General features: G+C 38.9%; 1 protein-coding gene across 1 annotated transcript in view; it reads left to right on the plus strand.

Annotated features, from left to right (window-relative positions):
- Window positions 1-10,812: 10,812 nt before the first annotated feature.
- The window catches only part of LOC147374431 (platelet glycoprotein 4), a 381,790-nt gene continuing 365,565 nt past the window's right edge, over window positions 10,813-27,037 (plus strand). Inside the window, exons 1-2 of the mRNA XM_086398520.1 lie at window positions 10,813-10,929; window positions 13,438-13,534. The gene's annotated coding sequence lies outside the window, so the exon portion shown is untranslated. The remainder of the gene's footprint in view (window positions 10,930-13,437; window positions 13,535-27,037) is intronic.

Below are 27,037 nucleotides of genomic sequence, written 5' to 3' on the forward strand. Positions count from 1 at the left end.
AACTGACTCACTAAAAAAGATTCTGAGGCTGAGAAAGATTGAAGGCAGGAGGAGAAGGGGGTGACAGAGAATGAAATGGTTGGATGGCATCACCAACTCGATGGATGTGAGTTTGAGCAAGCTCTGGGAGTTGGTGATGGACAGAGAAGCCTGGTGTGCTGCAGTCTATGGGGTTACAAAGAGTAGGACCTGATTGAGTGACTGAACTGACTGTACTGACTAGCCATTTGGATGTCAATAAATGAAATGAAGCACACATATGATGAAGAGGAAAAGAGGGTACAAAAAGGAGGAGAAAAGCAGAAATTGCAGGCATCCTTTTGACATTAAAGGAGTAATGAGGTGGGCATTCCTGAATTGCACTAATGATGAAAGTATTGACACAAACACATTGTATTTAATGACTCAGATTTCCTTGTTGTGAGATGGGAGCAGCCTTATTTTGGTATGTGCATAACATGGGCATTTCCATCATCAACAATAAATTGTTCTTGAGCCCTTGTTATAGTCTAGGCACCTTAACATGTTCTGGAATGCAGCAGTGTGTGTGTGCAAATAGACTTGCTTCAGTTTTCTCAAAGGTCCCTGAAGTTAATCTCCTGGAGAGTGATATTTTGGAAATAACATGATGCCTTTTTTTTTTTTAATCTATTGAATTTCACGTTCTTCCTTTCTCTTCCCTTCTAAAGTATATACTTTTCTAAAAAATAAAAGCAAATAAACAACTAAATAAATGGAAAAGATAGTTTTATTTTCTGCTTTTGTTTTATAATTTTCTCTCACAGAACAGACTTAAGCGTTTTCTATTTCCTAGTTTCTACTAACTGGGGGCTTTTACATTGTATTATATGTTCTGAGAACTAATTCAACTATTTGGGCAGAAATTTGAGGGATGTATATAAATCAGAGAAAAACTGTGGGTTTGTTTTTTTTTTAAACTGTGGTTTTTAGAGTCAGGAAAAACAGATTTTGTTTCTCAGGTTTGTAACATTAGCTGTCTGGACATGGAGAAGTTATAAACCAGTGGAGACTAAATTTTTTTCTTTCATAAAATATTTTAGAGAATTAAAATGGCCTATAATTGCTCATTATTACAGTCTGTCTCCATTTATTATTATAAAAAGTCTCCTTTGTCACAGTGAAAATATCACTAGGAAAAATTCAAAATAAGCAAAATTTGTTCAAGTAAATATAACAATCCTTGATTGTTGTGTTTAATATTCCTAACATGCTCTCAGACAGTATAAACACAAAAGCGCTATTGATAGTAAAGTGCAGATTCTGTCTTTTCCCACTTTGGAAATAAATAGGTAGTTCGCTGCATGAGTGCCAAGTCACTTCAGTCCTGTCTGACTCTTTGTGACCCCATGGACTGTAGTCCACCAGGCTCCTCTGTCCATGGAATTCTCCAGGCAAGAATACTGGAGTGGGTTGTCCTCCCCTCCTCCAGGGGTCCTTCTCGACCCAGGGATCAAACCTGTGTCTCCCAAGGCTCCTGTATTGCAGGTGGATTCTTTACCACTGAGCCACTGGGGAAGCCCCAGGTAGTTAACTACTCAGGCAAAATAATTGAGGATAGAATCCTTGAAAATATATGTTAGATAGAATTAAGTAATGAAAAGTCGACTACATAGAATCTTTTATGCTTAGATCCTTAATGCATTTTGAGTTTATTTTTGTGTATGGTGTTAGAAAGTGTTCTGGTCAATCACTTGTAAAAGAATGAAACTAGAACACTTTCTAACACCATACACAAAAATAAACTCAAAATGGATTAAAGATCTAAACATAAGACCAGAAACTATAAAACTCCTAGAGGAGAACATGGGCAAAACACTCTCCGCCATACATCACAGCAGGATCCCCTATGACCCACCTCCCAGAATATTGGAAATAAAAGCAAAAATAAACAAATGGGTCTAATTAAAATTAAACGCTTCTGCACAACAAAAGAAACTATAAGCAAGGTGAAAAGATAGCCTTCAGAATGGGAGAAAATAATAGCAAATGAAGCAACTGACAAACAACTAATTTCAAAAATATACAAGCAACTCCTACAGCTCAATTCCAGAAAAATAAACAACCCAATCAAAAAATGGGCCAAAGAACTAAATAGACATTTCTCCAAAGAAGACATGCAGATGGCTAACAAACACATGAAAAGATGCTCAACATCACTCATTATCAGAGAAATGCAAATCAAAACCACAATGAGGTACCATTTCACACCAGTCAGAATGGCTGCGATCCAAAAGTCTACAAGCAATAAATGCTGGAGAGGATGTGGAGAAAAGGCAACCCTCTTACACTGTTGATGGGAATGCAAACTAGTACAGCCACTAAGGAGAACAGTCTGGAGATTCCTTAAAAAACTGGAAATAGAACTGCCATACAACCCAGCAATCTCACTGCTGGGCATATACACTGAGGAAATTAGAATTGAAAGAGACACGTATACCCCAGTGTTCATCGCAGCACTGTTTGTAATAGCCAGGACATGGAAGCAACCTAGATGTCCATCAGCAGACGAATGGATAAGAAAGCAGTGGTACATATACACAATGGAGTATTACTCAGCCATTAAAAAGAATGCATTTGAATCAGTTCTAATGAGGTGGATGAAACTGGAGCCTATTATACAGAGTGAAGTAAGCCAGAAAGAAAAACACCAATACAGTATACTAACGCATATATATGTCATTTAGAAAGATGGTAACAACAACCCTGTATGTGAGACAGCAAAAGAGACACAGATGTATAGAACAGTCTTTTGGACTCTGTGGGAGAGGGAGGGGGGATGATTTGGGAGAATGGCATTAAAACATGTATAATATCATATAAGAAATGAATCGCTAGTCCAGGTTCGATGCAGGTACAGGAAGCTTGGGGCTGGTGCACTGGGATGACCCAGAGGGATGGTATGGGGAGGGAGGTGGGAGGGGGGTTCAGGATGGGGAACACATGTACACCCGTGGTGGATGCATGTTGATGTATGGTAAATCCAATACAATATTGTAAAGTAAAAATAATAATAATTAAAATAATAATAATAAAAAGAATCTTTCATGCTAATTTACCCTCTGTGTCTGGAGTAGTATTCCTTAAACTGGAGGGTTTCTTAGCATATAAAAGAAAACTATTAGAGAGAATTTTACGCACAAGCAGTATTTTGGGAGGTTATGCTCATGACTGAAGAAGGCGATGGCATCCCACTCCAGTACTCTTGCCTGGAAAACCCCATGGATGGAGGAGTCTGGTGGGCTGCAGTCCATGGGGTCGCGGAGAGTCGGACACAACTGAGCAACTTCACTTTCACTTTTCACTTTCATGCATTGGAGAAGGAAATGGCAACCCACTCCAGTGTTCTTGCCTGGAGAATCCCAGGGACGGGGGAGCCTGGTGGGCTAACGTCTATGGGGTCACACAGAGTCGGACACGACTGAAGCGACTTAGCCATGCTCATGACATTGATGTTTTATCATATATATTCTTCTGCTGAAGCAATTAGTGGAATGTTCATAAAAATGGTCTTGATTTTTTAAAGATCATTTCAATTAAACATTATCATTGATACACAATAAAGGCAGTTTGAAAATAGAGCTTTCATATGAAAATTTGAAAATAATAACACAAATAAACCAATAACTCCATTAGTAGACAGATAATTCCTTTGATTTCAGGCACTTTTCCCCTTTAAATATTTGAGATTACTTATTCTATAACATTGTTATAGGTGAGTGATAAGATACTTGTCATTATTTGCTTCAGTTTTTTTGCATGTAGTATGGCATACATTATTTGGTTTTAAGTGTGACAGATATCATATATGAATTTTAAAAATAATTTATTAAATTGTAATATTTTAGACTTAGAATTTATGTATCAGTAAATTAAATTATTTTCCTTTATTAATGAGCAACTTGGGGAATGAAAGATTGATTTTCCCAAAGACCGAAAGCTGGTCTCCTTTATTTTAAATTTGAGTGAAGAGTAGTCTTTTGGTTCTTAATATAGTCAAGAGCTCCAAAAATACATACATTTATGTCATCAGTGCAACATCAAATCCTCTGCTTACTCATGGATCTATTTTTAGGAATCCATTTATGGTTATTATTTCTCTATTTGGGATGATGATGATAGTAAAAATGAGAAGGCAGCAAAGGCTGACAATATGAGAACACAGCTTCACTGATCTCAATAACTGGGTAAATAACCACCCAAAAGATTCAATGACATGATCTTCATACATGTGTCAACTGAACCCACTGTTCTCCCTGATTCTTCCCAACCTGGCCACCAACACTGTTACCTCTCAAAGTGTGATCTGCACTGACACGACCTAGGATTTTATTAATAGGCAGAATCGCATGGCTATTCCAGGCCTAGTGACCCCAAAACTGCACTTTAACATATCTCCAGGTCACTGGCACACACCTGAAAGTTGTTCTAGAGCGTCATTGGTGAGCCTTATGTACCTCTCTGATGAGAAACTGTACTCATCAATGGGGAATCTCTGGGTACAGCTTTCAGGTTGCAAATTTTTCGATGCTGTTTGTTTTGGGGTGGACACAGACCAACATTTCCAGACTCTTTCTGTGGCACTTCTAAAATGTCTATAATTGCCCCAAAGTTAAGAGTGTTATAATTTCACACCAGAATTTGATGGTAACTGTATTAATGACCATGTTGTGGCTATGTAGTATACTATACACTTAGAAAAGAGACCAGGCACTTAGTGGAAGGGGTTTGGCACTGCATAGCTGTTAAAACTTCCAGCACATGCTACCAGCTAAATTATAAGGGTGAATTAAAGGGTACCCTTTATAAATAATCACAAAAGGCCTCTGCAGCTGATTATAGTGTGGGTGTAATTTGGAGACAGGTTTGCTGTAGGCATGAAATTATAGTACTGCTACTGAAATAAAGCCAAGACTCCAGCCATTTCCAGTGGCTGATCACCACCTGTAGTATACACACGTCTTCAGAATTGAGTCAGAGGAAAGGGTGAAGAGTAATGAATCATCAGGTCTTCATCTCAAAGACTTAAATCTGGCTATTTCTTTTCAAATGCACCTTGTTTGAGCCTGACCCTTGCTTGTAGGCTGAAGTCCTAGAGATAAAGGCTTTCTGCCAAAGGAACACTTCACCTAATGCAGGTTTTGTTCAGAGTCAGTCCTGGAATTTTTTCTGCATCTCTGTGGTCTTGGGCATCCTTATACATGAGGACAGAAGGAGCTCTAACTCTTTTTCTTAGATGCTGATTTGATTTTGCAGCTAAGTATTTCTAGTACTAAAAGTTGAGCAATTACTAGTCTCAAGTTCCTTTTGACTCAGAAAGAGCTGGGAGATGTATCTTCAAATGTGCTGTGTGTAACTCACTTTAGTTGTGTCCCGACTCTGTAACCCTTTGGACTATAGCCCACCAGGCTCCTCTGTCTGTGAGATTCTTCCAAGCAAGAATACTGGAGTGGGTTTCCATTTCCTCCTCCAGGGGATCTTCCTGACCCAGGGATCAAACCCACATCTCTTATGTCTCCTATATTGGCCGGGTGGGTTCTTGACCTCTAGTGCCACATTCATATCAGTTCAATTCAGTCGCTCAGTCATGTCCGACTCTTCGTGACCCCATGGACTGCAGCATGCCAGGCCTCCCTGTCCATCAACAACTCTCGGAATTTACTCAAACTCATGTCCATTGAGTCGGTAATGACATCCAACCAGCTCATCCTCTGTCGTCCCCTTCTCCTCCTTCCCCCAATCTTTTCCAGCATTAGGGTCTTTTCCAATGAATCAGTTCTTCGCATCAGGTAGCCAAAGGATTGGAGTTTCAGCTTCAACATCAGTCCTTCCAATAAATATTCAGGACTGATTTCCTTTAGGATGGACTGGTTGGATCTCCTTACAGTCCAAGGGACCGAAGAGTCTTCTCCAACACCACAAAAGCATCAGTTCTTCGGGGCTCAGCTTTCTTTATAGTCCGACTCTCACATCCATACATGACTAGTGGAAAAACCATAGCCTTGACTAGATGGACCTTTGTTGGCAAAGTAGTATCTCTTCTTTTTAATATGCTGTCTAGTTTGGTCATAATTTTTCTTCCAATGAGTAAGCATCTTTTAATTTCATGGCTGCAGTCACCATCTTCAGTGATTTTGGAGCCCCCCGAAATAAAGTCTGACACTGTTTCCACTGTTTCCCCATCTATTTGCCATGAAGTGATGGGACCAGATGCCATGATCTTTGTTTTCTGAATGTTGAGCTTTAAGCCAACTTTTTCACTCTTCCCCTTTCACTTTCATCAAGAGGCTCTTTAGTTCTTCTTCACTTTCTGCCGTAAGGGTCGTGTCATCTGATACCTGAGGTGACTGATATTTCTCCCAGCAATCTTGATTCCAGCTTGTGCTTCATCCAGCCCAGTGTTTCTCATACCTTCATACAGTTGCTGTTATTTAGCAACACGTTGCTTGTCACTGAGGTCTGCTGGGGCTTAAGGACAGTTACTCAAGGAACAGTTCCCCTTGCTAAGACTTGCTCCCCTATTAAATAACTCTTGTTATCTACTGTCTGAATTAGACCAGGATTTTTAAAAGTATATCTTTTTGTGTGTGGTGTGCATTATGCATGTGAGAGGGGATTCTGTGTGTGTCTTCTACAGCAATAGCAATAGCTACATTTATAGTGAGCTTACTGTGTCCAAGGCACTGCTCTTAGCACTTTATATCTATGATCTGATTTCATCCTTTCTGTAACCATGATTTAGACACTATGATTATTTGTTTTACAGATAAAGAAACTGAGGAACAGAACTAAGTTCCTTGATTAAGGCCATAAAGCTAAAATGGTTTGAACCCAGGCAATAGAGGTGCTAAGATAAACTGCAATAGTGAATTAGTTGACATGGCACCTGACTTGTTGGAAGGATGAGAGGACAGGCTTGGCAGAAAACTGGAGAGCAGGGGCCTCTAATTAGGGCTTGGGAAGATGAGGTTCTCTGGCTTTCACAATGACCTAACGGTGATTTGTCAGTGAAGCAAAGAGGGACATGGAGCCTGTCCTGGCTTCTCTGGGTGGTGAGCAGAAAAGCAAGGGGAGCATGGGACAGGCAAAATAAGGAGCAAGTCACAAATTGCCCATTTTGAGAAGCAGATGTCAATCTCAGGCAGACTCAGTGTCTGAAGCAGACACTGGCAGAGAGTTCTGCCATTGGTCTGCTTTCTGCGAGCAGCAAAGAACCAGGATGACCCTGAGGCAGTTAGCCAGGCCGTCAGAAGTTAAATGGAAAGAGGTAGGCTGAAGGAAGGAGATCTGAGAAATTCTGTTTAAGATGTCTATGCCCAGATGGAGGAGGAGGCATTTGTGGGCAGAACAGTGTGTGACCGGGTCAGCTGTAAAGTCTTGGGGGCTGGAGACAACATAACTCAGCCAGTCCCACTCTCTCTTTACTTTGTGCAAAATATTCCCAACAATGTTCATTAGATTATATAATCTTGATTATTGAGGAAGACAGAATTTCTTTAATTTGCGATGTCTTGTACAAAGAGTTCTTCATTAAAAGTAATTTGGTGTACTTTTAGAGATGGGAGTCACTACCAAAAGCAAATATGCTACTGTAAGAGAAAATGTTTTTAATTAATACTGAAATAGTGAGGATTCTGCTAGCATTGAAAATAATTAATGTTAAAGTAAAATGTTATTGCCTGCCATTTCCTTTTCTCTTTACATCATTAGCATAGGATTAACAAATTTTAAATGGGATTTTCAAACTCATAGCAAGCAGCTGTCTTCTACTACAAAAGACAATACACTCATACATATGTATTATGCACTTAATTAAAACTGTTGAATTTTTATTTTAAAAAGTTCTGATGATGTCCTGCATTTTTATAGTAATTTAGATCTCTGAACAGCTACCAGTTTGCATATTTTAAGTGAGAAAAGAGGCTTTGGGTGGAATAGGCATTCCAAAGTTCATATAATTGAAGGTCAAGGCCTACTATTAGCTGTTCCACTGGCCTAAGATTCTACTATTAGGTAGTCATTCATTTTACTTGAAAGGAAGTATTTTTTACTCTGAATATTCTTTTACTATAAAAGTCTATGTATTTATTATAGAGATTTTAGAAAAAAGGAAATAAGAATGATCTATAAGCCTGTTTCTTTGAGATAAACATTATTAATTCTATTGTATGTTTTATTTCTATAATTTTATTATATACAGTCTATATCCACAGGATTTGAATTGAAAGTCACTCAGTCACATTGAACTCTTTGTGACTCCATGGTCTATACAGTCCATGGAATTCTCCAGGCCAGAATACTGGAGTGTGTAGCCTTTCCCTTCCCCAGGGTATCTTCCCAACCCACCCATATTAATAAATATGTCTTTTTTGGTTTTCATTTAATTTTAAGTGGTGACTCTTTTCCTATGCCATTACCTCATCTTCAGAACATGACTCTTCATGACATCATCATCATCATTATCATAGCTGTACAATATTTTGAGCCTTCTACTTTTAAAATGTATGATGTCATTTATAGAAGTAAAAGAGATGTGACAGGACTATATTGGGGAGAGGAAGGAGTGTGGTAAGAAGTTGTATAAAATAAATTTTTATAGATTACAACAAAATAAATTGATAATGAATAGAAATAATTTAAAGAATGAAAAGCAGTCACAGTAAGCAGCCAAAAGTCAGAAATTTTAAAAGTCAACTTCTAAAAAGAGTAACTCCTTTTTTTTTTTTCAGAAAAGAGGAATTCAAATAAGAAACATGATTTTCATTATAAATTCCTCTAAATTACTTGATTTTTAACCATCTGCATATATGCTTTTGCTAAAAAAGAAAGCGTAAATTAACTCTGGGAAAAGATTTAGACATTAAGATCACCCTCAGAATCTCACACCTGTGTGTGTGCGCGTGTGCACGTCTGTGCATGTGCATACATGGTGCACGAGAGCACATATGTTTTTGTGGGAAGGCGAAAAGGGCAGTGCTGTATCAGGAGTGGCAGGAGGGGCCTTAGGTGCGGTGCATTCTGGGAACGCATGAGGCCCCAAGTTTGAGACCGCACAGAGTTGAAGCCAAAGAGCCTTTACTCTCTCTATGTCACAATCTTGCTTTAGGCTAATCTTACCAAGAAGACTTCATCAAGTGGAATGCAGGATCCCGAGAGCAAAGAGTGTTAGAGCTGGCAAAAGGAGAGTTCCTCCAAATGTTATCGTTGTGTAGAAACAGAAGGAAATAGGGTTCTCAACAACATTATCTATTACCATTGCCACGTAAAATCCCCTCATTATAAGCTGTACAGTGTCCAAGCCAGACAAGTGCTGCAGAGTTATTTTGTTAAAATAAATATTTAGCTTAAAAAAAATCCCATTTCTAAACTGAAATATTCCGAAAGAAAAAAATTTCTAGCTTTCTTGAAGCAAATTGTGAGTTAAAAAAGCATCTGAAATCCAATGGGAAGCGGGAGATATCATGCCTTATATCATCATCCCTCCTTCTCTCCTTTTTCCATTCTAAATGGAATTGTGCTGTTTGGTTTGACTGATAGGTTTGGAATTTTAGATGAGAGGCTAGAAAATTTGAGGAAAGCAACTGATCACTTTACTGATTTTATTAATTAATATTTTGAGGTGATTACATGCCAGGAACCATGTCAGCTGCTGGTTTATAGTGGTTGATAAACACAGCCCCTGCCCTCAGGAAACCAACCGCTGGTGGGGACACATAGTAAGCAATTCAGTCATGGCAGTAGGAGAACTCTGAATAACTCAGCCTAGCTGAGGTCTTTCTTCCTATATATATTACAAAATACATAGTAAATAGTACCATTTCTATTCATAGTATCTTTCTTCCTATGTATATTACAAAATATATATAAAATAGTACCATTTCTTAGGGAAGGATTAAAGGAAAAACATGTAAAAAAGAAAAAAAATTGAAATTATTTTTCTTTTTTTAAAGACTTAATTTGAATTCAATAAATGAGTCTTGGGTCACTAATTGAATTTGATTTAAGAAAAAATTGAGAACAGAGATGGTGAATTACCCTTTTGTTTCAGGTGTTCTTTTTTTCATGGAGATTTCTCTTGTCTCTTTTTTCCCCTTCCAGGTGAACAGTATTCCTCCATATCTATCTTGATTTTCTCTGCTTCTCTCACTATATTAGTTTCTCTACTTTTGCATTCTCCTGCTTCTTCTTTTTCTTCTCTTCCTCCCTCACCTTTCCATAACCTGCAGCCCTTCAGGTCAGATCAGATCAGATCAGTCGCTCAGTCGTGTCCGACTCTTTGCGACCCCATGTATCGCAGCACGCCAGGCCTCCCTGTCCATCACCAACTCCCGGAGTTCACAGAGACTCACATCCATCGAGTTGGTGATGCCATCCAGCCATCTCATCCTCTGTCGTCCCCTTCTCCTCTTGCCCTCAATCCCTCCCAGCATCAGAGTCTTTTCCAATGAGTCAACTCTTCGCATGAGGCGGCCAAAGTACTGGAGTTTCTGCAGCCCTTAGATAGTCTTAAAATTATAAGCAATCAAATCTAGCTTTAAAAGAAACATACACTGGAAATAGGGTTATTACTGTCACATTGGTATTTTTATCAGGACATTTGCATTGGCATTTCTATTAGTTCTCTAAGATGAGTTTTCTCTGTCCTGCGGTAGGCAAAATAGCCAATTTGAAAGTTGTGCATGTCCTACATCCAGAACTTATCAGTATTTCGACTAGGTAGCGAAGGGGAATTAAGTTTATAGCTAATCAGCTGACCTTGAGGATTATCCAGGTGGGCCCAATCTAATCATCAAAGCTTTTAAAAATGGAAGAGGGAGGCAGGGCAGAGAGAATCAGGCAGATGGCCGCATGAAGAGGACTCAGCTTGTTGTTGCTGGCTTTGAAGAGGGACAAAGACAGTCATGAGCCAAAGTATGTGGGCCTTTAGAAGCTAAAAAAGATGGGGAAATGTATTTGCCCCTAGAATCTCAAGAAAAGAACCTAGTCTCGCAGACACCTTGATCTAAGGTTTCTTACTGGGGAAGGAAATGGCAACCCACTCCAGTATTCTTGCCTGGGAAATCCGAAAGAGGAGCCTAGCGAGCTACGTCCATGGGGTCACAAAGAGTCGGACATGACTGAGTGACTAACAACAACAGCAAGGTGTTTTTCCAGCAAAGCAAGTTGGACTTCCGCCTTCCAGAACTAACAACAAGTTTCCTTTGATTAAGTCACTACAATGATGATAATTTGATATAGCAGAGGTAGAAATTAACGTGTGACTGCACTTTGCAAACAGTCTGGAGAAAAGATACAGCTAGAGTTTTTTCCTTCTCAGTGACTCACAGACTGTGGATCAGATGTGATTTTAAGAGCTCACTGAAGACAGGTGTTTGTATTTAAGGCCACAGTACCTACTAAGAGGGAATAGATATTGAGAAGGGGCCAACAGGTGTACCTAGAGATTTAGGTACTGAAAATTGGTGGTGGTTTATTTGCTGAGTCATGTCTAACTCTTTGCAACCCCATGAACTTTAGCCAAGCTCCTCTGTCCATGGGATTTCCCAGGCAAGAATACTGGAGTGGGCTGCCATTTGCTTCTCTAGAGGATCTTCCCTACCCAGGGATCAAACCTGTGCCTCCTGTTTGACAAGCAGGTTCTTTACCGCTGAGCCAACTGGGAAGCATAGTCTGAATAAAAAGCTACGTATTTTGGAAATATACGTATACACAGAAGGGCATTCAGAGACAGCCTCTCCCTGCATTTACTCAAAATAATCATATGCCAAAAGTGGCCTATTGGGGGTGGCATATTTTTAGTATATGCATGCATGTGTATTTCAAATGTATGTTGTTGCTGTTGGAATTAATAAAATAAAAATACCATCAAAAGCATTATTAGCCCCTTTCCTCTTTATGTGTTTTATTAACAAGCAAATGTTACTATTTCAATTAAAATCCTGTTGGGGCATTTGAGATTTTTATGCCATGTAAATGTATTCAGCATTCAAAAGTTTAGAAATCTCTAATTCCTTTATTTTCGAGATAGCAAAACTGAGAGCAAGAAGCATGTAAACAAATTTACCTAAAGCGGAGTAGTTCACAGTGGCAGAGAAAGGACGAGAACTCTGTGTCTTGACGCCTGAGATTCTTTTTCCAAAATGCTGCACTGAATTCAGCATGTAGAGTTTCACAAAGGCTCTGCCCACTCTACCCTCTTAAAACTATGCCCCTGGAATTCTGAACAGTAATAGTAATATAATGACCTCAATATGGAGTGGCCATACAGTGACTTAAAATATTTTTTTTCTATATAAGTCTAGTTGATTTCTAATGTATTCTGCTGTACAGCAAAATAATTCAGTGACACATTCTTTTGCATTATGGGTTATCACAGGATATGGAATACAGTTCCTTGCACTGCACAGTGGAACCTTATGAATGCATTCTTTCTATAATAGTTTGCATCTGCTGATACCACCTCCCAACCTTTCCCTCCCCAACTCCTCCACCTACCTTTGGCAGCCACAAGTTTGTTCTCTGTGTCTATGAACCTGTTTCTGTTGATGATGACTTTTTGTTCCTTTGTTTTAAATGGGCATGTCTTTAGGATTTTACCCCTTTAAAGTTTTCGATAGTTCCATTTGGACACTGGAAAGAATTCCTTTGCAAACATATTCTTAAACCATTGGTAAGAATATGGGGTATATAACCACTCTCATATCTTTTCTTATTGATGTTCTCTTTGGTTGAATATCTATAAGATCTGGATAATGTAAATGCTTGCTTTTTTTTTTTTTCTTCCATGCATACATTTCAGGAAAGGTCTATATAGTCTCTAACTCAGGTGTTTTCTTTTAAGGAGTCAAGTTGGGTGTTAGAGTTCCAGGACAGTAACAGAAGCGATATTTGTTCAGGCCTGAATCAGCCAAAACTGTGAATAACACAGCTCCTGAACCAGCTGGATATCTGAGCTTTTCTTAGACACTTGGATAAGAATAATAGCAGGGGAAGTGGATGTATCTTACTGTTCTTAATGTTTTTTGCATGCTTGATGAGCCTGAATTTGGAGTAGGTTTCAGGAGGAAGGGTAGGGACGAGACCAAACAAAAAGTACTACTTCAGCTGTAAAGAAACACTTTATGCCATGAAAACTGACCACAGTATGCCATGGAACTCAAAATGTATTTACAGTGATACAAAACAGCTTACACCATGTGTAAAAACATGCAGGCAGTGACTATAAAATTAAAGAGCACAAAGACCCTAAATTGTTGCTCATTTATGTGAGCTATCTACAAAAATGAAATTTATTTCAATTCCTCTCTTGTATTTCCATAAGGCTGGAGAAAATTTTTAGTAGCTACAGTCTTTAAGTACAGCAGGTTAGAGGGTTATAAACCAGTCTCACTGCTGTTTCAATTTGTTCATGTTTTGTAGGGTTTTTTGTGATGTTGGAACTCCGAGATCATACAAGCTCAACTCATTGAATTTGGACAGCAAATTTGGACTTACTCAAGGTGCAAGCAGTATTAAGGTACCGTTTTCTGTCTGATTCTAAAAGTTCTTCACGATCTCGTCAGTATGCCTATTCATTCCGCAAGGGTTAATTGAACCCTCCCTTGTAAAGCAGTATTCTATAATAGCAGCTGGGTATATTGTGATGAATAAAACACAGAAATGGTCTCTCTTCTCTGGAGCATAATTCTAATAGTTCGTCACAGACAGTAAACAAGGTAAGTAGGACATTTTACTCTCTGATATATTCTTTGGAGAAAAAACTAAACAGGAAAGACAGATAGCTTATGGGGAGAAGATGAAATTTTTGATAGAATTGCCACAAAGCGTTTTATATATTATATAAACTGTCACCTAAAACAGAGCTGAAGGAATTGAGGGAGAGAACCATAGACATGTCTGACAGAAGCCTTTTTGAGCAAAGGAGCAACTATTGGAAGATATTGGGAGTGAGAGTGTGCCAGCAAGAAGGCCAATAAGGCTGCGGTGTAGGAAGCAGGGAGTGGAGTCAGACTGGAATTATGGATGGAAGGCTGTATTGCATAGATCCTTGGAGGTTATTGTAAAGACTTTGAGTTTTACCCCGAGATGAGATGCTGTTGGAAAGTTTACTAACCTACACAATTTGCAACATAAATTTTGAAAACCTAAGCTGTTTAATAAAGCAGCCTCTAGCCACATATGGTGATTTAAGTGGAAATTAATTAAAAATAAGTATAATCCATCACTAACACATTTCAATTCTGAATAGACTTAAACTGACTATCTTATTGAGCAGCACAGAATAGAACATTTCCATTATTGGAGAAAGTTCTTGGATAATGCTATTCCAGATTAATCGTACTGATTAGACATTAATCCTAAAAAATGAAAAAAAAAATGTATGCCATCGAGAGAATTTGCTGCAAATATTTTGCTAGGCTTTAGAGATAAAAATTTATATGGGGAAGAAATGGGATTTTTCTTTGTAGATCTTCTAGTCTCTTAAGGAGAGCAAGGAACATAAATACAGTCACAGAATTATCATTAAAGCATGGTCAAGGCATATATTTCAAAAGAAAGTTGGGCTGTTAGCCTGGGGGAGAGAAGTTTCCATCCAAATGAGTTTGGAAAATAAATTGTAAGTCATACAGTGGGTCATGGTGTTTCAGGTGAATAGATTACATGAATAGAAATAATAGTACTTAATAACCACCATGATAAAACTGATATCTTTGATACCTCATTTAATTTTTGCCACATTTATGTTCCATTTTACATGTATAGAACATAGAAATCCAGAAGTTAAATAAGTTGCCATTATCACAAAGCACCTTATTATATGCAAAATTAATCATATTAACTGGGCAAAAAACCCACACCAATTACTCTCATAAAAATATGCTAATTAAAAGTTGGTTATAGGACCAGGATTTAACTGTGGTGTATAGCTTTAAAATCCTATGCTTCTATTTACTATTTTATATTCTACCCTGCTCCCCAAAAACATGTCATACAATGCTAAAGAGAAAAAAAAATTACCAGGATATATAAACACTATGAACGTATTATATAAAGCAACTAACAGAATTGCCAAAACATAAGTGTAAACTAACAATGAAGGCTGAAGCTTTCAACATACACTTCTCAGAAGGGGATAGATTAAAAAAAAATAAATTTTAAGTGGAGATGCTGAGAATCTTTGCAATTGAAAGTTTCAGTTACTACAAAAATATTTAACTTAATACCTAAGCCAATATTTGTCAAAATTTGAGAGACAAAGCTGAGTCAGTGCTCAGAGGGAACTTCTTAGTTTTAAACATGTTTTTCTGTTAACGAGTAAAACAAAAATTCAGTATCGGAGACTGGAAAAATTTCACTGGTGTTTAGAAGTAAGAAAGGAAATTAAAAAATAATGTCAAATAATATTTTTAAAATAAAGATAAAATATAGAGAACTAACCAAAAAGAAGTGAAACAAAACTAATCTTTGAAAAGGTTTGTGAAGTAATGTTGCAGAAGCTGGGGATAAGTAAAATGGTGTCTCTACATTCCTGCTGCTGCTGCTAAGTCGCTTCGGTTGTGTCCGACTCTGTGCGACCCCACAGATGGCAGCCCACCAGGCTCCCCCATCCCTGGGATTCTCCAGGCAAGAACACTGGAGTGGGTTGCCATTTCCTTCTCCAATGCATGAAAGTGAAAAGTGAAAGTGAAGTCGCTCAGTAGTGTCTGACTCTTAGCAATCCCATGGACTGCAGCCTACCAGGCTCCTCCATCCAGGGGATTTTCTAGGCAAGAGTACTGGAGTGGGGTACCATTGCCTTCTCTGACATTCCTTCTAGTCCTCAGCAAATCCACTGTTTCCTAGTTCTACTTTCTTACAATTTCCTCACATTATATTCTGCACTTGTGTTTCTAAACTATGAGAAATTCCTAGGAATTTTATATTTCTAAAAATGTTCTTAGCAAATAAGATGGCAGAGCCCATGGAATTTTTATTTAGCCCATGAAGTTAAGTGAAGTCGCTCAGTTGTGTCCAACTCTTTCCTACCCCATGGACTCTAGCCTGTCAGGTTACAAAATCCATCCATGGGATTTTCCAGGCAAGAATACTGGAGTGGGTTGCCATTTCCTTCTCCAAGGTATCTTCCCGACTCAGGGATTGAACCGGTCTCCAGCACTGCAGTCAGACTCTTTTCTGTCTGAGCTACCAGGGAAGCCCGTTTAGCCCATAATATTACACTATTTTGTTTCCCTTCTTCCCTTTAACCTTCCCTCTGTTCTTTTTTTTTTATGCCTATATTTATGTTTTAATTTTCTGTGATTTGTGGTAGACAATTGTCTTACCACCATGAGACCTTGTATTTCTTAAGTTGTTTTCTGTATAGAAGTAATACCTAGAGCAAAGAGTAAAATACATTTATATTTTGTCAATGTTTATGGACAGAATCAGATTTAAAAATAATGATTTTGACAAGGGGGGAAGAAAACCATCTTAAGCTTCACTGCCTTCATTAAGGCTTATGTACTTGCATGAGTCAGGCTTGAGTAATTTTATGATGCAGCTTGTAGTCGAATATGATTTGCAAGCAGGTTTCTAACTTACTTTTAAGCTGACTTTGCATATGATAGTCCTCCCAACTGTGGATCATTTCCAATAGTAGTGCAACTAATACTATCTCTTAAAGATTGAAATTGTACTTTTGTATGATAAGCAATTATTAGTCACTTCTTGAGATTAGGAAAAAACAAAAACTAAAAACTGGGAATAAATGTAGGCCGAAACATCTACTATATGTGTTCTGAGTAATGTAAATTTTCAATCATTTCCCCTGTTAATTTGAATAAAGAGACTATACTTCCCTTCAGCTGACTGGCTTCACTGTGTAGCCCCAGCCTATGGTTTCACAAGTTTATTGCGTAGCTCAACTATTTCCAGAACACAATAGTCTATTTTCCTTTGGATGTGCTCTTACTCTCCAGGAATGACAGAATTGTTGGAAGAGCTTCTTTGTCATTAACGAAGTTCTGAAAACCTCTAGAATACTAATGAGAGGGAATAATGCCGAGAAAATGGACAAGAATCTACTTCTTTAACAAAGGCTTCTCCTTGCTCATCTGTTTCTGCCCTCAGCATTTTCTCACAGCTAATTTCAGCAATTTATATATCTTCCCCCTTACTCAAACACCCAGCTCACCCTGACAGCTTGGAGGCCCAAGCCTGCCCCTCAGCCTTAGGAACCATGACCTATAAAGCAAGTATGTCAAAGCAAGTGGCTTCAGCTCCAACATCTGTCTATGAATTGGAATGAAGTCACGATTCCACAGCTTGGTAACAACCACAGGGCTCACTTTCAGACTTGCTTCCCTTTAGTGCTCTGAAATTAGCTCATATAGAGGTTGTAGTATTTGGCTGCGGAGAAGGCAATGGCACCCCACTCCAGTACTCTTGCCTGGAAAATTCCATGGACGGAGGAGCCTGCTAGGCTGCAGTCCATGAGCTTGCTAAGCGTCAGACACAACTGAGAGACTTCACTTTCACTTTTCACTTTCATGCATTGGAGAAGGAAATGGCAACCCACTCCAGTGTTCTTGCCTGGGGAATACCAGGGACGGGGGAGCCTGGTAGGAGGCCGTCTATGGGGTCGCACAGAGTCGGACATGACTGAAGCGACTTAGCAGCAGCAGCAGTATCTGGCCGGGGTCCTCCAGCTCTCCCTCCTTGAACTGGATCGGGTTCATGCATCACTCATTAATTCTGTGTGTGTGTGTGTGTATGTGTGTATACACACACATATATAATTCAACATGTTATACACACACACACAAACAAATATATGTAATACTTTTATTTTTTAAGCAATCTTTTATGCCTCTAGGAGAAGGCAGTAGATATAACAACTTTCCTGCTCATACAGTTCTTAACAGATAAAGGAAAGAAATTAACAAATAAAACACAAGTTCTGGTGGCGATAAGTGCTATAAAGAAAAATAAAACCAGGGCAAGGGTTTAGAGACTGACCGTGGAAGCAGGAATAGGGATGGAAGTTATTTGAAATGATGTGGTCAGAGAAAGCCTCTCTGAAAATCTCAAACCACATCTCCATCTGGGGAAGAGCTTTTGAGGCTGAAGGACCAACAGGATCCAGATTCTAAGACAGAAATATGCACAAGGAAAGAAAGTAGACTGAGATGCTGCATGGTAGAAGTAGGCAAGAGTCACACAATGGAAGATCTGTTTAGGCTTTAATGAATTGTTCCTATTTCATTATAATTGTGATGGGAAGTTAAAAATGATTTTGAGCCAAGATCCCACATGACCTTATTTACTTCTAAAAGGGTCTTTCTGCTTTATGGATAATAAACTGTAACATGCTGAAATCAGGGAAAAAAATACTGGTGTCTCAGTTAGCATGTGATAAATGGCCAAAATTGTAATGTGCTTATAATAGGGATAGTACTTTGAAATCATTGATTCTGTTTCTTACTCACTGAACTTAACTCCATGGCAATTTATGAAGATAAATGGACTTGAATTTTTTACTTGTCTTTGCCAGTGTCGGTTTCTTTTTTAAAAGTGCCTTGTCTTTTATTATCCTCGTATCCTCATCAGAGATAACATTTTAACATAAAGTGGGTACGTGTCTTGTGTAGAATTTACCAGAAACAAAAGAGTGAAAACCAGTGCTCAATTCTATCTTTTGATGCAGTAATTAACATTTGATGCTCTGGTCTTCATTAATGAGATAGCTTAGAGATCTCAGATGACTCTCTTTTGGGATATGTAAAAGCATTAACTCATGGTGTTCAGGAAAGGAAGCCACACCATGAAGATCTAGCTGTTCTGACATTATTATATTCAGTTATCAATTTTGGATTGCTTTCTTTCACATCCTTTCGTAACTAATGGGTATCTATGTAAATTCATCTATCTTCAACTTTACTATCTTTTAAGGGGCACCCATGTCAACTTTCCAGCCTCTTTAACCTCTGCCTACAAACCTACCCCAATTTTTCCTGGTAGCAGGTAGTCTACGGTTATACTTAGACTTTCGATTACTCTCTTCACTATCGAACTAGCAGCCTCTTTGTCAAACTACAATTGCCCAATACTTTTCACTCCTGATGGAGTCTCGTCTGGGTCTCTCAGTCAGTTCAGTTGCTCAGTCATGTCCAGCTGTTTGCGACCCCATGAACTGCAGCACGCCAGGCCTCCCTGTCCATCACCAACAGCCCGAGTCCACCCAAACCCATGTCCATTGAGTTGGTCATGCCATCTAACCATCTCATCCTGTGTCGTCCCCTTCTCCTCCTGTCCTCAATCTTTCCCAGCATCAGGGTCTTTTCAAACGAGTCAGCTCTTCACATCAGGTGGCCAAAGTATTGGAGTTTCAGCTTCAACATCAATCCTTCCAATGAACACCCAGGACTGATCTCCTTTAGGATGGACTGGTTGGATGTCCTTGCAGTCCAAGGGACTCTCAAGAGGCTTCTCCAACACCACAGTTCAAAAGGATCAATTCTTCAGCGCTCAGCTTTCTTCACAGTCCAACTCTCACATCCATACATGACCACTGGAAAAACCATAGCCTTGACGAGACGGACCTTTGTTGACAAAGTAATGTCCCTGCTTTTGAATATGCTGTCTAGGTTGGTCATATCTTTCCTTCCAAGGAGTAAGCGTCTTTTAATTTCATGGCTGCAGTCACCATCTGCAGTGATTTGGGAGCCCCCAAAAATAAAGTCAGCCACTGTTTCCACTGTTTCCCCATCTATTTGCCATGAAGTGATGGGACTGCATGCCATGATCTTAGTCTTCTGAATGTTGAGCTTTAAGCCAACTTTTTCACTCTCTTCTTTCACTTTCATCAAGAGGCTCTTTAGTTCTTCTTTACTTTCTGCCATAAGGGTGGTGTTATCTGCATATCTGAGGTGATTGATATTTCTCCTGGCAATCTTGATTCCAGCTTGTGCTTCTTCCAGCCCAGAGTTTCTCATGATGTACTCTGCATATAAGTTAAACAAGCAGGGTGACAATATACAGCCTTGATGGACTCCTTTTCCTATTTGGAACCAGTCTGTTCCATGTCCAGTTCCAACTGTTGCTGCCTGACCTGCATACAGGTTTCTCAAGAGGCAGGTCAGGTGGTCTGGTATTCCCATCTCTTGAAGAATTTTCCACAGTTTATTGTGATCCACACAGTCAAAGGCTTTGGCATAGTCAATAAAGCAGAAATAGATGTTTTTCTGGAACTCTCTTGCTTTTACCATGATCCAGCAGATGTTGGCAATTTGATCTCTTTTTCCTCTGCCTTTTCTAAAACCAGCTTGAACATCTGGAAGTTCATGGTTCACGTATTGCTGAAGCCTGGCTTGAAGAATTTTGAGCATTACTTTACTAGCATGTGAGATGAGTGCAATTGTGCGGTAGTTTCACTCCTGATGGAGTCTCATCTGGGTCTCTATGGCCCTACATTCTTTGAATTCTAGAGGTTTCAGCGAACCCTATGAAAGTCATGAAAATCACCCTTAAAGTTGGACCTAAGTCCTATAAAGCAGTTACCAAATATAAAAAGATAAAACTATGTTGCTGTATTTATTCAATTCTATTAAGTAAGCAAATGAAATTCAAGAACTTAAGATTGTGAGGATGAAACTAAGAAATCAATACATGGGTTTAACAGGCTTTTTTGACCCAATTGAAGAGAAAATATACAGGAATATAACCCAGAGTCATATCTCTGAGCTCAAATTTGCTTGTAAGGACACAGTTTACGTAATAACCTTTATAATTCAAATTTGGATCTGTATACAAACAAATTGACAAGGACTTGCTTAACTTTTTCTTTAGAAAATTGATTTCCCAGTCCTTTGGTAATTATTTGGGTAAAGGAAATAATGATTTCATTCAATTTTATTTCCTACAGATAATTTTGTTACAGTAATATTGTTTCTAATTAATGGCATGAACTATTAACTCTACTGTCTTTGAATCCTTTATTTTTCTTATCACCATTGCCAATGCCAATTTAGTTCTTATGATTTTTTACATTAATCAATGCTACAAAATCCTCTTTTTCTCCCTTTTATTGTTCAGTTCAGTTCAGTCGCTCAGTTGTGTCCGACTCTTTGCGACCCCGTGAATCGCAGCACACCAGGCCTCCCTGTCCATCACCATCTCCCGGAGTTCACTGAGACTCACGTCCATCGAGTCGGTGATGCCATCCAGCCATCTAATCCTCTGTTGTCCCCTTTTCCTCCTGCCCCCAATCCCTCCCAGCCAAGTTCCTGTCCAGTGGTTCAGTGGTGCTATCTAAACATGTCATCCTCTGCTGCCCTCTTTTCCTTTTGCCTTCAATCTTTCCAAGCATCAGGGTCTTTTCCAATGGATTGGTCCTTCCCATCAGATGGCCAAAATATTGGAGCTTCAGCTTCATCATCAGTCCTTCCAATCAATATTCCAGGTTAGTTTCCTTCAGGATTGACTGGTTTGAACTCCTTGCAGCCCAAGGGACTCTCAAGAGTCTTCTCCAACACCACAGCTCAAAAGCATCAATTCTTCGGCACTCAGCCTTCTTCACAGTCCAACTCTCACATCCATACATGACCACTGGAAAAACCTTGTTGTTGCCTCAGTTCAAACCATTCTTCACGTAGCTGCCAGAACGATCTTTCTAAACTGAAGGTCGGTTTTTGATAACCCCCTGCTTAACATATTTTACCAGATCCTGTCCAATTTCTCCATAATCTCCTTCATCTTACCTTTTCCTCTACTTTCTTTCTCACTCTGAGTACCATTATAAGCTCTCAAATTCTCTAGGTACACCATGCTTTTCTAGTTACTTCTCTCTCTACTTCCATTCCTTGATTTGGTTAAGGCATATTAATTTATTGGTCCAGATACATGTTTGAGAAATCTGAATGAATTCAGAAATTATTGGGAGTATAATAGGCAGGAATGGAGCCCCCAGTACTCCAGCTCTAGGTCTAGGGAGAACCTACAGAACATAAATGCATTAACACGTGGCCAAAAAATAGAGAAGGCTACTGGAAAAAGGAGACAAACTCTTCATGAAGTAATTGCAACTTGAGTTCTGCTGCTGCTGCTGCTAAGCCGCTTCAGTCGTGTCCGACTCTGTATGACCCAATGGACAGCAGCCTACCAGGCTCCACCATCCCTCGGATTCTCCAGGCAAGAACACTGGAGTGGGTTGCCATTTCCTTCTTCAATGCATGAAAGTGAAAAGTGAAAGTGAAGTTGCTCAGTCGTATCTGACTCTTAGCGACCCCATGGACTGCAGCCCACCAGGCTCCTCCGTCCATAGGATTTTCCAGGCAAGAGTACTGGAGTGGGGTGCCATTGCCTTCTCCGGCAACTTGAGTTCAGATCACATTAAATCTCTGTGTGGAACTTGAAGAGGCATAATGATCCCAGTTATCTCCATCTGGGTTCACTAGAGCAGATGTTTTATAGTGTTGGCATTAATAAGTGTTAATAAGACAAATTTTGACTTAAATATTGGGTTGGCCAAAAAGGTTTGTTCAAGTTTTTTCATAACATCTTATGGAAAACTGGAAACAACTTTTTGTTGTTCTGAAAACCAGAACAAACTTTTTGGCCAGTTCATATTTCCATCTTTGTTCCTAATACTGCTGCTGTTAAGTCACTTCAGTCGTGTCCGACTCTGTGCGACCCCATAGACGGCAGCCCACTAGGGTCCTCTGTCCCTGGGATTCTCCAGGCATGAATACTGGAGGGGGTTGCCATTGCCTTCTCCACCTGATACCACAAAGCTCTTAGTTAAGTTGCTGTTAGCTTTCTGACCAACAACTATAAGCCAATAATTAGCTCACTAGCCTGTTGTGTTATTCTTACAAAAAATAGCATTATGTCCAGAAATAGTATAATTTTTCAAAATTGTGTTTTTCTACTGTTTTTTAAAAAATGGCCTGTTCCCTTACTAGAAGAGTGATTGGAGTAGATGCATTCCACATACCTCGGTAACAGATGTTACTGAACACTGTGAAAATTCCTTGCATTAGTCAAAGTAAACATGGTATCCAGGGAGGTAAAATATTTCAGCCAAACTTGCATCTAAGAGCCAGCTGTTTATGTAGATAGAAAAAAGATGCCATTCAGAGTCTCTTCTTTTGGTTACAGGATTCTGTAGCAAGTATACAACGCTGCAAATATTTACTTTTCTCTGAGGGCAGCAAACAGATTGCATGCAAATTTGCTAAGCATTTTTGTGCTTCTCTTTGCTTTTTTTTTTGATAAAGAATGAGTGTTACTTGAATTTCAAGTGAGTAAATCTTGGTAGGCTTTTAAGCTTTGGAGAACTATAAAGTTATTGACAAGAAAGAAGCCATTAAAAATTTTTTTTTTAGTTTAATTGCTTGGATGCTTTTCTGAAAGCTTTCTGAAAGCTATTGGAATCCCTCTATAATCCTTTCTTCCCCCGCCCCGCCCATTTCCTAGTTCAGATCACTGTTACCTGCTCTGGGTAAGGGAGCAGAACATGAGTTGATTTTATGTCATTTTCCCCTGAAATGTAGGTTCTGTTATTCTAAAATATATTTGAATTTTTTAAGCAAACTGAAGGGAACAGAAATAGAATCATACAAGTCCAACTGACAGCAATCTGTTAAATTTCACCAAATGCTGGTAATATTGGTTTTTTGTGTCACTCTGATTCAAAAGAACATTTTAAAATTTAATATAACTATTATGAATGTCTAAAGTATGTCATTTGGCCACATAACTTAGGTAGACTGACTCTGCAAGATATATGCTAAGGGTAAATATTAGTCTTGTCTGTATAGGAAGGCAAGTAAAAAGGGATTCTGACAGGCAACATATGTAATTAAACATTTTTATAAATATTAAAACAATTGCCTCAGTATGTTTTTTAATTAATTTATCTTAATTTGAGGATAATTACTTTACAATATTGTGGTGGTTTTTGCCATACGTCAACATGAATCAGCCATGGGTGCACATGTGTCCTCCTATCCTGAAACCCCTTCCCACCTCCCTCCCCACCCTATCCCTCTGGGTTTTCCCAGAGCACCAGCTTTGAGTGCCCTGCTTCATGCTTTGAACTTGCACTGGTCACCTGCTTTACATATCATAATATACATGTTTCAATGATATTCTCTCAAATCATCCCACCCTCGCTTTCTTCCACACAGTCCGAAAGTCTTTTCTTTACATCTGTGTCTCTTTTGCTGCCTTGCATATAGGATCATCATTATTGTGTTTCTAAATTCCATATATATGTGTTAATATACCATATTGGTGTTTATCTTTCTGACTTACTTCACTCTGTGTAATAGGCTCCAGTTTCATCCACCTCATTAGAACTAACTCAAATGCATTCCTTTGTATAGATGAGTAATATTCCATTGTGTATATTTACCACAATTTCTTTAGTCATTCATCTGCCACTGGACATCTAGGTTGCTTCCATGTCCTAGTTATTGTAGACAGTGCTGCAATGAACACTGGGGTACATGTCTCTTTCAATTCTGGTTTACTTGGTGTGTATGCCCAGCAATGGGATTGCTGGGTCATATCCCAGTTCTGTTTCCAGGTTTTTAAGGAATCTCCACACTGTTCTCCATAATGGCTATACCAGTTTGCATCCCCACCAACAGTGTAAAAGGATTCCCTTTTCTCTGCACCCTCCCCAGCACTTATTATTTGTAGACTTTTTGATGGTGTCCATTCTGACCGGCATGAGATGATACCTCAATGTGGTTTTGATTTGCATTTCTCTAATAATGAGTGATGTTGAGCATTTTTCCATATGTTTATTAGCCATCTGTAGTCTTCTTTGGAGAAATATGTTTAGTTCTTTTGCCCACTTTTTGACTGGGTTGTTCATTCTTTTGGTATTGAGTGGCATGGGCTATTTGTATATTTTGGAGATTAATTCTTTGTTAGTATTTCATTTGCATTATTTTCTCCCATTCTGAAGGCTGTCTTTTCACCTTCCTTCAGTTCAGTTGCTCAATCCTGTCTGACTCTTTGCAACCGCATGGACTGCAGCACACCAGGCCTCCCTGTCCATCACCAACTCCTGGAGTTCACCCAAACTCATGTCCATCGAGTAGGTGATGCCATATAGCCATCTCATCCTCTGTCGTCCCCTTCTCCTCCTGCCCCCAATCCCTCCCAGCATCAGAGTCTTTTCCAATGAGTCAACTCTTTGCATGAGGTGGCCAAAGAACACCCAGGACTGATCTCCTTCAGAACGGACTGGTTGGATCTCTTTGCAGTCCAAGGGACTCTCAAGAGTCTTCTCCAACGCCACAGTTCAAAAGCATCAATTCTTTGGCACTCAGCTTTCTTTATAGTCCAACTCTCACATCCATATATACCACTGGAAAACCATAGCCTTGACTAGACGGACCTTTGTTGGCAAAATAATGTCTCTGCTTTTGAATATGCTATCTAGGTTGGTCATAACTTTCCTTCCAAGGGGTAAGCGTCTTTTAATTTCATGGCTGCAATCACCATCTGCAGTTTCACTTTGCTTATAGTTTCTTAATTGTGCAAGAGCTTTTAAGTTTAATTGGGCTTCCCTTGTGGCTCAGCTGGTAAGGAATCCACCTGCAATGTTGGAGACCTGGATTTGACCCCTGGGTTGGGAAGATCCCCTTGAGAAGGGAAAGGCTACCAACTCCAGTATTTTGGCCTGGAGAATTCCATGGACTATATAGTCCATGGGGTTGCAAAGAGTTGGACACGACTGAGTGACTTTTATTTTTTAAGTTTAGTTAGATCCCATTTGTTTATTTTTGTTTTTATTTCCATTACTCTGGGAGGTGGGTCATAGAGAATCTTGCTGTGATTTATGTTAGAGAGTGTTTTGTATGTGTTTTCCTGTAAGAGTTTTTTAGTCTCTGGTCTTATATGTAGATCTTTAATCCGTTTTAAGTTTGTTTTTGTATATGGTGTTAGAAAGTATTCTAGTTTCATTCTTTTACAGGTGGTTGACCAGGTCTCCCATCACCACTTGTTAAAGAGATTGTCTTTCCTCCATTAAAGAGATTGTCTTTCCTCCATTGTATATTTTTGCCTCCTTTGTCAAAGATAAGGTGTCCATAGGTGCATGGATTTATCTCTGGGCTTTCTATTTTGTTCCATTGATCTATATTTCTGTCTCTGTGCCAGTGTCATATTGTCTTGATGACTGCAGCTTTGCAGTATAGTCTGAAGTCAGGCAGGTTGATTCCTCCAGTTCCATTCTTCTTTCTCAAGATTGCTTTGTGGTTTTTTTTGTGTGTGTGAAATTATTTGTTACAGTTCTGTAAAAAAAAAAAAAAAAAAGTACCATTGGTGGCTAGATAGGGATTGCATTGAATTTATAAACTTTTTTGGGTAGTATACTCATTTTCACTATTTTGATTCCTCTAATCCACAAACTTGGTATATTTCTCCAACTGTTTGTGTCGTCTTTGATTTCTTTCATCAGTGTTTTATAGTTTGCTGTACATAGGTCTTTTGTTTCTTTAGGTTAATTTATTCTTAAGTATTTTATTCTTTTCATTGCAATGGTGAGTGGAACTGTTTCCTTTATTTCTCTTTTTTCATTGTTAATGTCTAGGAATGCAAGGAATTTCTGTGTATCAATTTTATATCCTGCAACTTTACTATATTCATTGATTAGCTCTAGTAATTTTCTGGCAGTATCTTTAGGGTTTTCTATGTGGAGGATCATGTCATCTGCAAATAGAGTTTTACTTCTTCTTCTCCAATCTGGATTCCTTTTATTTGTTTTTCTTCTCTGATTGCTGAGTCTAGGACTTCCAAAACCATGTCGAATAGTAGTGGTGAAAGTGGTCGACCTTGTCTTGTTACTGATTTTAGAGGAAATGCTTTCAACTTTTTGCCATTGAGGATAATGTTTGTTGTGGGTTTGTTGTATATGGCTTTTATTTTGTTGAGGTATGTTCTTTCTATGCCTGCTTTCTGGAGAATTTTTTTTTTAATCATAAATGGGTGTTGCATTTTGTCAGTATGGTTTTAATTATATTAA

The sequence above is a fragment of the Bos grunniens genome, chromosome 4, assembly GCF_055505025.1.
Source record: "Bos grunniens cultivar Pamir isolate PY7600 chromosome 4, Bosgru_T2T1.0, whole genome shotgun sequence".
In the NCBI taxonomy this organism is placed as follows: Eukaryota; Metazoa; Chordata; class Mammalia; order Artiodactyla; family Bovidae; genus Bos; species Bos grunniens.